Source organism: Heliangelus exortis, chromosome 13, assembly GCF_036169615.1.
Source record: "Heliangelus exortis chromosome 13, bHelExo1.hap1, whole genome shotgun sequence".
NCBI lineage: Eukaryota > Metazoa > Chordata > Aves > Apodiformes > Trochilidae > Heliangelus > Heliangelus exortis.
In genome coordinates this window covers 4,105,271-4,120,883 of record NC_092434.1, presented here as the reverse complement: position 1 = coordinate 4,120,883, position 15,613 = coordinate 4,105,271, and the positions used below count along the sequence as shown (strand labels likewise).

Sequence of the window (15,613 nt, the reverse complement as noted above, 5' to 3'; positions counted from 1 at the left end):
AGGATAAGAGAAAAGAACCCAACCATCTGCAAACTGCAGAAGGTGCAGCCCCTCAGAACCAAAGGTGTTTGCAGAAACAGGTTTGAGTTGGATGGGCCTCTTTTCTGGAAAAAAGTTTCAGGTGTTACATGCCCTTTCTCTTTCATGCAGGCACATGTATTAGAAGTCTGATACACATTCAAAAACAATGAAAAACTCATACCAATTTCACCAGGTTTCAGGGGAGCATGGTCTGTGCTTACAGGAGGTTGAGCCTGAAATATTTGTACTAAGACTTTTGCTTTACATCCCTGGGCAACAGGCATTAAATGGAGGTTTACACCTCTTTTCCACAGATCTGTTCTTTCTATGTTGATGTTTCTAGCAGAATTTTCTCTTGCAAAACAATCTGCCATCTACTAAAAATTCACAGGTATTTCCAGAGCCATTATTCATGTATTTGTTACATATCAAGTGAAAAGTCCAAGCCACTGGAAATATTACACAATTTTTTTCAGTGTGCCGTGCACTCGGATTGTTCTGTTGAGATGGCAAATGCAACCTAGGAAATTAAAGTGAAGCTACTACTATGGATTTATATTTAGAATGTGGTTGAAAGCACATGGAGCATTTGAAGCAGCTTTTGTACAAAGCCCATTCATATGGATGAACTTTGTTTTGTAGGAAATATCACGGTGGGGGTAAAATCTGTTGGGGGAAAAAAAAAAGTCTCCTGGAGGAAAACGTATGGAATGTGATTTTGTATAAGGGTGAGCAGAAAGTCCTAAGAAACCACTCAGTGTGTTCTTCCATGCTCACATATACACTTGAGCATCAGTTTGGAGGCATGCAGAATTATGTGATCCCATGGAAAGGAATATGGTAATGAATATTAACATGATAATTAATAATACACTTAAATGTGTGTCATGCAGCTGAGTGAGCCAAGAATGAACCAAATGTGTTGTACCAACTAACCCCCCACAGTTACAACACAGAAATGAACAGCGTTTTGTAATTATACACAGTGACATATTTTCTCATATCTTCTGCCAAAAAAACCACCACTTTTTGGAATTAAAAGAGAGAGCAACAAATAGAAACAGCTATGTCATCAGTAATTGCAAACACGGTTTCAGCTCCAGCTTCTGATAACTATCCAAAGAAGTTATTTTAATTGGTAAAATTGACAACTGTCCAACAATAAAGGAGTCCATAAGAGCCATGTTCACTCATAACAAGTCAGATAATGAAATCAGAGTGCCAGAGGAGCACCTAGAAAGTTTTGGAAGGAGATGGGAATTAGCAAACAAATAGAACAACTGAAAAAAAAAAAGGGGCTTATAAGATATTATGTGATTCTATTAACTTGACCCCATAGGGCCTGATCAAGTCACTCATGAGATGGGCAGCAGGCTGAATTACTGTGTTCAAGATACAACCACCTCTCACAGAAGCACTTAAAGGATTTCTTAAGACAAGACTTCTTAACACAGGAGCTCTCTAGCATGTGGTAAAACAAGCTGGTGAAATCAGGAAAAACTTTCCAGGTGATACAGAGTCAGAGAACTTGCTTCAGAGCTAAAAGATGCTTTTGCAGGGCATGATACTGGGAGGCAGGTGAGATCTCAGTCTGAGATGCTGTCTGTAGAAACTGATGAGCCCATACCCACTCCCCCACCCCACTCACAGGTACAGTGCCTTATGGTAATGAGGTCTGGAAAATGATCCAAAGGCAGGCAGAGGGAGGCTCTGCCAGATCTCCTCTGCAGCCAAAGAGACATTTCACCAGCCTGATCATGTTTGAGCATTAATCCTTACTTAACAAGGCTTATTGCTTGATAATATCACAGGAGAGTAAGGTCTCTACTCTGAATTTCTTATCTAAAGAAATTAGGCCTTTCAAGTATCATACTATAACTACATTAAACAATGAAGCCAGAAGAAGTCCACAGATTCTGGTCCTCAAGGACTGAACAGGAATTATGACACTGAATGTCTCAATATTCTGAGTCTAGGCAATCCAGAATCCCAAACTATCTGCAGGTCCCCTATGACATACAAATAATGAAAAAATGATGATAGCCCTAGTGCAAATTCCAGCTGGAACTGACCTCAGAGATCTCAGCAAGAGAAACACCTCTTTATTCACCTGGCTGAACAACCAGGTACTAAGAGCCTCTATGGATCTGTCCACTCACCACACAGGTACATTTCACACATTTCACACATCCCATATCAAGATTTTACCATTTTCTAACAATGGTTGTAGCAGAAGTAAAATGCAAGTGACTTTACGTTTCCTAACCTTTAGGTTCAAAGACATCCTCATATTCTTTGCTTCCTTGAAACCAGGAGTTCTTCCTAGGATTAGCTGCCTCCTGTATAATTGTAGTGTTTAAACTACTGAAAATACTGTATTCAAAGATGATTAACGAAGCTTGTTTGGGCCCATGAGTTGCCATGGAGATAGCTCTGTGTACATCTAGAAGTATGTGTAAATATGTATTTGGACAGTTGTTAAAGCCATGTATAATTTTTCCCAAACACCAGAGCTCTTTCCAAACAGCATAGTTTGATGGCATAATTCACATTTAAAGACTTTTTAATTGTCTGTTTTATTTACAGCTATTTACTTAATAGAGTATATCAAGCTTTCAAAACTTTTGTGGGCTATGTGTGAACTAAGCAGACATTTGCTGTTCTTTAAAAATGTGTCATTTACACAACTTTGATCTGCAGAAGTCATTACAATTAGAAAAATATTAGAAAAAAATAAGACTTGGATATTACCTGAAGAGAGTTACTGATACTTCTCATCCACAGAGGATAATTCTGTTTTCAGAATCCCAGTGTAAATCCAAAACATGTCCATTAAATCAATGCTCTTATGCTTTTTTTTTGTTTAATTCTTGGTAAGTGGCAGCATAATTCATCCCTTTCTGAAACATATGGAAAGTAACAGAGGAGGCAGAGCCCACTGTTAGTAAGATTTCTAATAATTCACTTTAAAATACAGTATGAACAAATATTTGGTAAAGGCTTTCAGAAAATCCTGCTCCTCCCTATTTTAGCTGTCCTCTTTGATGTAAAACTTGAACTGAAATCTCCTTTCTCAAGTTTTACAATGTGCTCAATTCAAACTGGTAATATATGGTGGTAAAGCAAAAATGCAACAAGCAGCACACCACAAGTTCTTCACCCATAACATACTCTGAGACATGCTTCCCATTGAGTAGATCAGTCACAAAAATCTGGCTTCTATTTCAGCACTGTCACCACTCTGTTGGTATCTTGGTCATCTCATAACATCACACCTCAGTTTTCTCCCTCTACAAAGTAATTTGCAATTTGTTTTGAGATATAATGGTGCAAAGAGTTCTCAAAAAACTATAAATTGTTACAATAGGTTTTTGTGGTGTACTTTTGTTAAGTAAAGTCTCTTTCAGTGCCCATGCAACTCTTCTGTCTCTTGTAGAAATTGCAACAGTGTCCCAGATAACATTGCATCAGGAACAAAACTGGAAAATATTCTGAAATCTTAAGAGATCTGCAGATACTCAGATCTAAGAGTGTAAAGTGCATCAAACAACTTACTACAGGACTATCTATATATCACAGATATCAAATTCAACTTTGAATGTGAGAAGGGAAAAAAATAAGAGATATGAAATTCATATACTGTAATTAAATGGAAAACACATGCAAACTGCAGCAGAAAAAATAGAAATATGAATCGTGTGTATCGCATCTGTCTGTTATTATGGTAGGAGTGGCAATGATAAGTAGAAATAGGGTTGCAAAATGATTTCTTATATAATATCACTTCCTGTGCCCACAGGGTAACAGTGATAAAGACAACTCCCCCTTAGGGAAGGGGACAGCAGAAAGCTCAGTCCTTTCTGCTGGGAAAGAGCAGGAGCTTACGCAGGAGCCTTGGCAGCCCAAGGAGGTGCTGACTTCTCATCCTTTGAAGTCACCACCAACCTCTCCCTGGAGCTGCCATACCTACCTGAAACCCACAGCCTACATTAGCCTAGTCTACAAGAATTTGATTCAGAATCATCCTGCACGAGGGAGGAAGGCTAAGAATGCCCTAAAAGCCTTAAAATGTTGATCTTTATGGACAGTGCTATGCAAATTCAACGGTGCATAAATGTGAACTATTATATATATACTTTAGACTGGAAACTTGCCATTGCACACATATCTGAATGGCCCCACTGATATTCCCATACAGTATCATTCCTGACTGTTGTGCCATGCCTGTTCTTTGTATCAAATGTACAACACTTTGGTTAACACACAGACATGAGCTTCAGGGTCCTAGGACATACATGACTTCAACAGGCAAGAGTCAGCCATTCCTTTCTAATGGTGATGGGCTGTGCTTTGGCATTAAGAGTTCAACCCTGAGGTCTTCCAGAAGCAGAACTTAACACATTGCCTAAGACCAGAAGATAAACCAGTGGCAAGCTTGAGCTGGCAATCTGGGTGGAGGATCTGCCCCCTCCACCCAAAGCTGACTCAGTGCAGCTCCCTGCAGCCGGAATAGGAAGGGGCAAGATTCTGTTGGTGGTTGAGGCAAGCAATCAGTTTGGCTGCCTTTAGGAAGTGCTGAATTAGGGGATCTTAGTGGGCATGTCTGAAGTTTGCAGCCCTAGCGTTCCACATTAGATCTTCTGTCCACCAGAAAGCAGGGTGGGCTGTAGCAGATTTGACTGATGCTCTCTGTATGGCTGCACTGACTCCCAAATAGGGCAAGAGAGGAACAGCTGAACTGGCTTAAAATATAGCTGCTTCCTTCTGATTCCAAGAGCTGCATCACTCAGGTTCATCACTGCAATGCCCAGCTACTGTGCATTTGTCCATAAACCTTCCTGGGTTCTTTAGGCACTGTGTTGGGTTTGGAAAAGATGCAGGGAAGAGGGTATTTTTCTGCAAACAAATTTTTTTGTAAGAGGCATCGTCACCTTTTGCTGTTACAAATACAAGAGCAATAACAATCTATACAGGCCTGAGCAATAATGGAGTTCTGGCAGCTATTTTTTCCCCATCATAAGCACAGTGGGCCTAAGGCAAGGTTTTCCTCTTTTTAATAAAGAAAATGGAAAGGTAGAGAGGAAAAATAAAATAAAAAAACCTGCTCTGCCTCTCAAATTACACAACCTGCTAAATATTTAGGGCATTCTTTCCCACAAACAGTTCAATTGAATGAGAAAGAGGTTTGTCTTCTTGACAGTTCACATTCTCTTGTGGGCCAGACTCATTCCTCTGGAAGCTCCCTGAAGTCAATGATATGGCAGCAGGGAGGACAGATGAAGCTCATGTTAGCTCTACCTACCCACTGTTCATACAAATCAGCTCAAGATTAAGATGCAAGGGAAGACACTAAAGGTTCAAGCTGAGGAGACAACTAAGACAGCAGAAACAGTCTAAAAATCCGTGGCAAAGGTGTGTGTTTAATTCCACTCTGTGTCTTGGTTAGGAGGGAAAGGTTTGAACAGTAACTAACATGGTTTTCAGTAGCTGCTTATTCTTGCTTGGGTTGGGTTTTTCCCCCAGCTGTAATGAACTGCTATCAAATATTCCTACTCCATGGCTGGTTATCTTCATCTTAAAAAAAAAAAGTGACAAGTGCATATAGTTGACAAGTAATGGTCACCCTGCAAACAACTCCCATCTTTGCAAATCATCAGCCCAGAACACTCCTAACTTCCTTCAAAGTACCAAGAAAACATCTCCAGCCTTTTAAACTGGAAATAGCAAATCTGATTTTAGTAACTGCCCTCAACCAATCTGAGTTTATTAGCAAGTGAATTAGAAGTTCACCTCAAGTCCAAATGAAAATCAGTAAACAGTCATTAGATCAAGTAAAAGATGAAAGCAAAGAAGGCATAGATGCAACCATTCATCTAAAATTAACTTATCAGCTACTGCTGTGTTAAAAGTTTCTTCAAGTTAGGCCACTTGTTCTTCATAATCACTAAAATACAATGCTTTAATAAAAGAGTTTTGTTTAAATTCCACTAGTCAGGCTGGCACTTAACTCGATTTGGGGCTGTTGTCAATTAAGAACAGTTTACAGTCTCCAAAATCCCTTCATGGATGCTGCTGAGGTTCTGCACCAGAAAGATGAGGGGAAAACTGGCAAACCATAAGAGAGATGTGAGAACTGTGCGGGGAGGAAGGGAAAGGCAAACCACCCCTGGAATTTGGATTCTGAACTCAACCAAAGCCAAACTGCACTAAAATGCAAAACGTTGGCCAACTTCCTAAATCCTACTATCATGGTTTTCATCTACAGAACTTACATCACAGCACGTATGATTTCTCCTTGGGTAAAACACTGGTTTAAGACAAATTTTCCATTTGCAAAGTTTTCACTTCCCATTTCCCAGTCCTATCTGAACTTCCCACGTGCCATCCAGCATGAGCTGCATCTCCCCCATCCCCCAGGTGCCCTTTGGGAGCCCCAACTCCCCTGACACCACTGACAGGCAGAGCAGTACAGAGATGCTGAGCACATCCTGTGTCCCACCGGTATCCCAGGGACAATTTGTGTCTGGAGCCACCTGGGTGTCCAAGAACGTCACCAGAGCTGAGCAGCCTGCAGCACACACCCTCTGATATCACCTTCCCCCACTGCTTTGCTACTGGGAAAAGGTGAGGACATGACAAGGTAGCAGCAACTGTTCTTCCTTACTTCAAAAGACAGCACTATGCCACTAATAATCCTTCACACTTAAGGAACTGCCAGCTTTACAAACAGTAATTAAAGATGCCTTCTGGTGTACCTGCAAAGGTAACATTATTTCTGTTCTCCACAAGGACCACATTTTCTGTAGTGACTTTTGATTAAAGGAGCCAACCTGGAGCACAAAAGGCTTAATTTTCAGGGGGACAAGCAGCTACAGGTCATACTGTATAACCTTCTCACAGTGTGTCTCCTAACATCAGCTAAAAGTCAAAAGCTGTTATTTTCAGCAGAAAGCCTCACAATTTTGCATTACAGAAACTCTGCATACTGCTAAGCAGTAACTTTGAAAGGGGTACAGGATTCATACAGCAAAGCTTTGTGAAATCTATTATTAATTTTTTTATTTCCATATAAAAAAATATTTAAATGCTTAAGCCCCTGATATCTCATTGAGTAAACCTGCCGGGGAAGAATAAAATCAGCATTCTGAGATTTACTATGTGGGCTGGTCATCTGCTCTTGCTTCTCTCTTTAGTTTTAATCTCTGAACTAGTCAAGGCTTTTACCACTCACCATTTACCTTCGCCAAAAATTAAGGCTTCTCTGAGCACCAGTTAAAAGTGAAAAGTGGTGACAGTTACAGTCCTGCCCACTCAGAAACCCCAGTGCAACCTGGGTGAGCCCGGAGACGCCAAGTCACTGCTCTGCCTAATTACAAACCCGAGGCAGATTAACCTTTGATGACTAAATTAATCTTCTAAATAAAATGAATATGCATCAGCCTGCAAATTAGGATTAAATGCTTAGCAGAATCTTTATGCGATCAAGCAGGTTTTGTGGTGCAGATGTTAACCATTAACATGAAGCAATAAAATCATTCTTTTTTCTTGTAATAACACCTAACAATTCTAAAGCCACCTTTCATCTGAGACTCTCAAAGGGTTTCATACACGTAATTAATTAACCCCCTCAGCATCCAAGACAAGAGCATAATAATATCCCCAGCCAACAGCTGAAGGAACAGGCGCAGCAACACCCCAGCTTGCGTGTCTCGCGTGATGTGGCTCTGATACACTTTGAAGAAAAACAAAAGACCAGGTTTGCACTGGCTTCACCCCTTCCCTCACGTAGCACTTCTGACAGGGTGGCTTCTCAACTACCACCAAGGACCCACATCCCTGTCCCAGAAAAGCTCTGGTGGCTCTCCACAGCCTTTGAGGTCGAGCATCGCCTCCGGCAGGCGCTGAAACACAGGTGGGGGCAACGCTTCACCTCAGCCCGGGTTGGGTGCTGGTGGAACAGGCACACTCATCTGCACTCTTTAAAAAGCAATGGAACATCTTTCACTACTGACCAAACAAAAACAAACACTGCACCTTCTAATCTAATACTTAATTTTGAAATAAATCGTTCCAGGGGCAGGGGTGAATCTTTTCAGGAGAAAACAAAATGTGTCTTCTTGATTTTTCCCTTGTCCCTCAGGAACTACCAGTGCCTTGAACCATCCCTTGCACAAACCAGTTACAACAATCCAGTCACACAGACACCCAGATGATGGCAATCCCGCTGCTTTTTGACTGCTGGTGGAACAGTTGCCCCTGCAACGTGGTTTCTTTATTCACATGGAGTAAAATGGAAAGCTGCCACTGCCACCTAGGTCCCAACACTAACACTGGAAGAGATGTGACCGTGGTTCTTCCAGGCTCTCCCAGAAGACAAAATCATTTCAATGAGGCAAGGAAACCTTTACTGAGGTTCGTTTTCTCTGCTCCTTCTTCTTATAGGATATTAATTTCTAAGTGGTTTACAATCCTGACTTCTCAGCCTTACTACCCCTGATTTTAATTTCATTAGTTTCAAACACTGTGCATTTGATTATGATCAAACTGTAAAATTAAGCTTTAATTTGACCTATTTGAATGAAAAATAATAGAACAGTATTAGTGAGCTATGTACAGGTGAGAATTCTTAGTAATATAATCCAGTTTATTGACAGTTTGTTGTCCAATCATAGCTTCTCCTACTATGTAAGTTCTTGTTATGTGAACTTCTCTGATGGTGTAAAATGTCTGTTACTGCAAACAGAATTTTATTTGCTTAAAAGCGAGCTGGGAGGGTTCTTCAGGTCAGTTTAAATATCTTGGCTCCTAAAAGGTAGCTCAAACTATAAATTTAGTTATTTTAGAATATGGACATCACATATATAATTTTGGCATATAAGTTACTTCTACAGTACTGGAAATTAGACGTTCAAAAGAATTTGTTATTTTCATACAATGACTGCTAAAATACATGGAAAAATTCCAAGGAATTTAATAAGCTTTGGATTGGGCACATTATTACTATGAATGTAATTCCTGATACCTCTCATAACATCCCACACCAAGTGAAAAACTTAAGAAAAGCAATTAACATTCCTCCATCTACTTTTGTATTTACATTTTAAATTTACCATTTAAGACTTTAATTCTCCATAAAACTGCTTAAATATACATAACTTCAGCGTTATTTAAATGTTTTATGATCTTCCTGAAATGATCAGCTAATTAAAATCACTCACCTAATTTAGTACCTTAAATTTACCTTCTTTTATTTGGAAGGAAATCGATTTAATGTGTTTTGTTCATTTTCTTTCTCAGAAAAGCTTGATTTGGGAGGAAAATCATGATTATATGGTAGGAGTATCATGTAGGCTGCAAACTTAAACTAGTGGTAATCATTAGCGACCATGTATGGCATGGCACATATAATTAAGAAATAAATTTATTACAGAAACTTGGAATTATCAATTAAAAACTAGTCAGTGCAGTCCCACAAGGTCCGATATGATTACCTACATTATCTGGGCTGTCACTTCCAATGCTGGTTTGAATTTCAAAGACCTCTGAGGGGTGCTCTGTGTGTCAAGTTAAATAAATGAGACAACCTTAGTGGAAAAATGAGAAGATACAAGCAGGTGCAAACACAGCTTTTCTAGAAGAGAATAAAGATGTTTGAATATTCCCACCTAACTTCTCACTTCCTAAATCCTAATATCATGATTTTCATCCACCAATATCCACCACATATTGCTTTTGCATTGGCTAATACACTGTTTTAAGACAAATTTTCTATTTGCAAAGTTTCCAGCTGCCATTTTCCAGTCATATCTGAGATTCCTACATCTGTGGAATATTCTGGCAAACTGTTCTTCCTTCCTGCTGTACTTCTGAATGGACTGACAGGGCTACTCAATTTGTGGCTGTACCAGTCTGTTTGATGGGTTAGAAGGAGCAGGACTTTGGAGGTATTAAAGGGCACTCCAGCCTGTAACATTTTTTTCTAATTTACTACCTTTGCAGACTCTGATGTTTTCCTTCTTCGAAGATTCCTCAAGTTTAAGGCAGAGAGGCAGACAAATTATCTAGTCTGACCTTGTATATATGCCAGGCCATTAAGCTACACTCACTGACTGATCATCTGCCCTGAACCCTTCTCCTTTTCTCTAAGCTATCTGTCATAACACTGATCTAGAAATGTGTCTCAGTTATGAGGCAGTAAATCAGTGTAAAAAAATAAATCGCTCCTCCCACCAGCCTTTCTCTCCAAAACCCCAACTCCAGCAAAATTATTCTGTTTCTCTCTGTGAAATGGAATGAAACATTTGGTGTCCTCTGATGAATCAGATTTTGTTTCTTGTGTTGAATGTCTCACATCTTTATTGCTCCGGGATCTAGTTTGGACTAGAAATAAAACAAACAAAAAAATGTCACCTCATCATATTTTTTATGTGATTGGGGTAAATGGATCTTAAATAGTTGATATTCAGGTGTAGAGGAGGAGTAGACCTACTGATGAATTCAGACACAAACCAAACGAAGCCAAAACACGTTATTCACCCACAGACTCAAAATCCTAATTTTTCTAGCACTGCATGACTGCTTCAATCCATTATACCTCAAGAAACCTAACAACCTCATCACAGCTCCAGTACCTGCTTACACAGTAAAAATTCTGACATTTACCAGAAACAGGGAAAAAGAAACTAACAGTCCAAAACTCGTGATACAGTTCCTGAGGATGCAATTTGAAGACTGTCTCTTGGCTCTGAAATACAAACTACTCTAGACACAAGAATAGTGACCAGGGTGTGTCAGTAGGAGGGAAATGCTGCTTAGCTGACTGCACCATGCAAACTACAGCATCTCTGTGTTTCCCTGGATTCAACCCACCAAGTGTTCCAAAACGTGCACAGCAAAGCCACATGAAACTCAGATCATTTCAGATCACGTTACAAAGCCAAAACACAGACCAGATTCAGAGGAAGATTTAGTAAGGTTCACCAAACTGTTGAGTGAAACTGGGCCTGGTTCCAAGCAAATCTGGACTGATTAATGCTTTCTTTAAATCAACATCACCTGATGTTCTTTGCTACTGATGTGAATCTCAGCTTTTTCTTTTCTCTTTAGCGTTTCAGAATCATCTAAGTACAGACCTGAAAACAGCCCATGGAATGCACATCCATCTGTACCTGTACCAACTGAAGACCATGCAACACCATTTCCTGCAAAGCAATGAAATACTGCACACCACCATCCCACCAGCCTTGTCACTATTTCTGCACTGTTATCAGCTTTTTGTTGAGGACTAGGGGTAGGGCTTTTTCCAAACTGTTTATGCATTTAATAACACAGCAGGAAAGGAGCTCTTTCTTCATTTCAAGAATGGGACTAAATCGAGATACACAGAGCTATACAAGGAATGGAATCTCCCTCTAATGGACCCCCTGAAATCAATGGAACTACTTATGGAATATATACCATTACCCACTGTGAGTTAGAGCTAGTGTAAATAAGCTTTGGAAACTATCTCCCAGATACAGTCCTGCTTGGTGGTTTGTAATATTCCAGCACTCACTAAATAGAAATAAATGAAATAAAGTGGGAGGCAGTGATACTCTGATTTCTGTTAGCACTGACTGTCCATTTGTTCCAAGTGTCTGAGCAATCAGAACATGACATAAATACCTTCCCATGCCTGTGGGATCCCAAGCTAAGTTAAAATCCATCACTGGAGCAGGCAGCCACTCTCAGAGACATGCTAAAGCACTTCTGAGGCTGAATGCAATTCATTGCCACACTCTGGTTGCATGTTTATTTTTATTATGTCTATCTTGCAGGAAGAGGGTACACACAGAGCAGTTGCATGCTGGAAATTTCACTTGAAATTTTCATCATATTAAACAACTACTGACCAAAGGCTCTGTAATTGATCAATTGGTTTATCTTCTCCTTTCTAGAAGAATTCTTTGTCAATAATCTTTACATTCAGAACTTGACCTTGACACTTAGCTTATCTGTATTTGTATCTTGATCAGAAAACTGCAGAATTTTTCAGGATTGAGCCAGGTAAAACTACTGGAGAAACAAGAAGAATCTGTCCCACCGTGTCCTCACTACACACTCATTAGAATATTCATTATGTGTGTATAAAAAGAAGCCTGCTTATTACATGGTGGTTTTTTTTATTTCTTCAATTCTGACTCCTGGTTTCAAACAAAAAAACTAAGGAAAATGCTAAATAACTGCCAAAGTTTCTGTTGGAATAGAAAAGGAACAGCAATATTGTTAACACAGACTGTTCCCTCAATTTCTTCTGGCCAATCTGTAGTCCCAGCAGATTTGCACATACTTTGAACAAGCTCAGAGGCCTGGCAGTGCTGACATGAGCTGAACTCCTCTCATCTTGTGAAATTCAACCACTGAGACTTCATAGGCAGCTTTAGCGAAATACAGTGAAGATCACCACCCCACAGCCCAAATAAAAAGAGATTAAAAAAAAAAAAAAAAAAAAAAAAGTAAACCAACTTTACTCTTAAGGAGTTTTGTCAGCAACTGAAAAAGCCCCCAGTGTAACTTTCTAGCAGCTTCATTTTCCACTTACATATTTGCCTTGCTCTGGAGTCCACCCTCAGTGGCCTGAGTTCCTGCTCTTGCCTTTTACTAGAGAATTAGACAATGTTGTCCACTAACCATCTAAAGAAATGATTCTTTAATGTACAGGCTGTAAATATGCTGCTGAGTCCCAAGAGTCTAACATATGTCAAAAGCATGAAATGACCACGAAAGGGAGCTCCACATCTGTGTTTGCTTAGCAGAGGAACTGCAGGGCTGACCTGTGGACAGATGTGGCAGCTTAACATGGTCTCTGCAAACTGTTCAATAACATCAGAACTGCTGTTTAATCCTCTTACCAGTACCATTGACATTATTTCATGTTCTACTAATTCCAAACCATCTGCAGAAATACTTGCCTCTCTGGCAAGCCGAAAGAGAGGGCTAAATTTTTGAAAGATTATATTTTTTTATTATATTTTTGATTATAATCTTCCATGTATAATTTCAGAAGGAGATTATTAATTTTTTCACGGGAGCATTTTTGTACAATCTTTTAATCTGAGTCACACCTCACTTTTACTCTGCAAAGCAGGAGTAAAGGTAATGCAAGGCCAGGAGCAGAGCATAAAGCTCCATGACATCAAAATTTCTGAAACAATTATTATACAAGTATATTTTCAGATTAAACCTCCAAAGGTGGTCAGATGCAAAACCCTCAATTATTTGGCTTTTAGAATAACAAAATATATTTAAAACAGAAAAAAAGGGGGGTGGGGTTGGTGGTTGGACTGTAGAAGCTTCAGAGATCTCTGTATTTCTACTCTGCAATTTCCTGACCAGTTTTTGCAGTGTTCTCCCCTTTTATTAGGATTGCCAACAGAGAGTTTGTGGCAATCATATAAATGGCCATGACCAGATTTTTCACACGGGGATTCATTATTCAGCATTACAAACCCCACTTAAATTACTGAAAAAGAAAGAAGAAAATGATTTCTTAATGAAAACAATCTCTCCTAATGACTTTCCCATGCATTTCCAGAGAGTCACAAAGAGTGCTAGACCTTGAAGGGGAGCAATTTGAGGGAGTGACAACCTTCTGGCTTTGGAATGCACTGATGTTTTCTATGCTGTACAACCATTCTTACCTCTCTTTGCAATCTTTGGGGAGTCACAATACACGAAGGAGAATCAATTATTTAACATAATAGCAAAAGCCTTGTGCTACCATTCATGCCACATCACTGTCTTCTGCCAGAGAACTCAAGTGGGTCTGAAACCAAAGTAGGTACACAGTGTGAAGGAACGGCAAAAAAAAGAGGATTTCAAACTGGAAAACTGGTTAACACCAGTGTCCTTCTCAGAGCATTACCCACCACAGAAACTGGTCGAGAAAAAGATGTTTTTGTGTACAGTAAACTCCAGTTCCCACTATCACTTAATCCCTCTTCCATCCATGCCAAATTCCAGCTGCAGTCCATACTCGCCTCCAAAGAACCAGAGCTAACAGCAAAGTACAGTCATATCTATTGGCTCCTCTGCCAGCATTTCACAACAGATATCCTATGATTAGGTGTTAAGTGGGACCATTTGCACTTTTGCTTATTGCACATATAATTATGTAATTCTCTATAATGCCAAAATGACTGTTTAAGTAGCAGCTGCACAAAACAGACACTGGTTGGACAGCACAGAAAATACTATCTTAAAGCAAAGCAGCACAGTAAAAAATACACACATACCTATACATTGCTATGGATTTATATACCTTCAGGACTATCTAACCTGGAGTGTTTTTACAAAAAGACCTCACCAATGGTTCTTAAGCAGAACCCTGCCTCTCCTCTTGCCTATGAAAGTTTTGCCAGTGACAGACCAGAGTCCTTATGTTAAAAGTTGTGGTCTGACAGCCCCTTAAAATGTAAGGGTTGAAACCCTTTGAGCTCATCCATCAGCTCTTTCTGGGGTCTGTCTGATTTCTATTGTTTTTTTCAGAGAAGATGTGTCCTAATTTCATGGCACAGTAAGAGAATTTCCATGTACTTAAAGTAATCACAAAATATCAAGGTTAGATAGAAGTGCTCCTGTATTTTAAAATACATCTTTTTAACCATATGGGTAAGGTGGTGGTGGTGGTAGAAGTCTGCCACAGAGGTGCTCTATAAAGGTCAAAAGGAGATCACCAATTGTTTAATTTAAATAAATCAATTTGTTAAACAAGGAGCTGCTGGGATTATACAGTAAGAGGGTGGAGAGCAAAGAAAGATAATTATTTTTGTTTGCATAAATCATTTTTCTATTACTTGGGGATCAGAGTGGTATTGTTTGGGTTTGAGAAAGGAGGACAAAAGAAGATAAGTATATCAATTTGCTGATCAGGGTTACATGGGATTTTGCTGCTGGGGCTGTAGAAAGGAAAGAAGATCATTATTTTTATTTAAATAAATCAATTTGTTGTGATCAGGGATCACAAGGGGTTGTGCTGTTTGCAAGAAAGGCATAGGATATTCTTTATGGATAGTCACAGAACAAATGTTCAGGTACTACTCTATCAAATGGAGAAAGGACAAAAAAAAAAAAAAACCTTCAAGAACACACAGCTGCAGTCCTATTTCTTCCTCTTGAAGATCCTGTCTTTGGCATCACCATATTGGTCTTCAATTTGAGTTAAAACAATAGCTGCTACACTTTTAACACACCAAATTAGGATTATATGTATGTGTGTATGTGTATACATGCATATAGATAATTACATAGTTAGATAGCAGCTAACAGAGCCTGGTCCTGCAAAGGTTTTGGTGCTTTGAACAGAGCTACTGAAACTAATGGAAAAACCTGTGATTGCCTCCCCAGGCCATGGCATCAGCCCTCCAGAAATCAGTGGCCATTCTGTGCACACACACTTTAAGGGCCTGATATTTGCTGCTTCTTTTTTGAGACAATTAATGAAGCTCTGTGTGTAATTTTCAAGGCCCTTCCTGACCTGGGAACCTCCAGCACTGAACATCACTGAACTCATACCCAAAAGGAATAGCTTCACTATCACTGCCAAAAACTGACT

The 15,613-nt window shown here is 39.5% G+C and overlaps 1 long non-coding RNA gene across 2 annotated transcripts in view; it reads right to left on the bottom strand.

The window, feature by feature from the left end:
- Window positions 1-2,777: 2,777 nt before the first annotated feature.
- Window positions 2,778-15,613, bottom strand: part of LOC139801967 (uncharacterized) — a 164,048-nt gene continuing 151,212 nt past the window's right edge. For both annotated transcript variants that reach the window (XR_011728435.1, XR_011728436.1), the window contains exons 4-5: window positions 13,701-13,825; window positions 2,778-2,921 (exon numbers count right to left, since the gene is read on the bottom strand). This is a non-coding gene — a long non-coding RNA (uncharacterized lncRNA). The remainder of the gene's footprint in view (window positions 2,922-13,700; window positions 13,826-15,613) is intronic.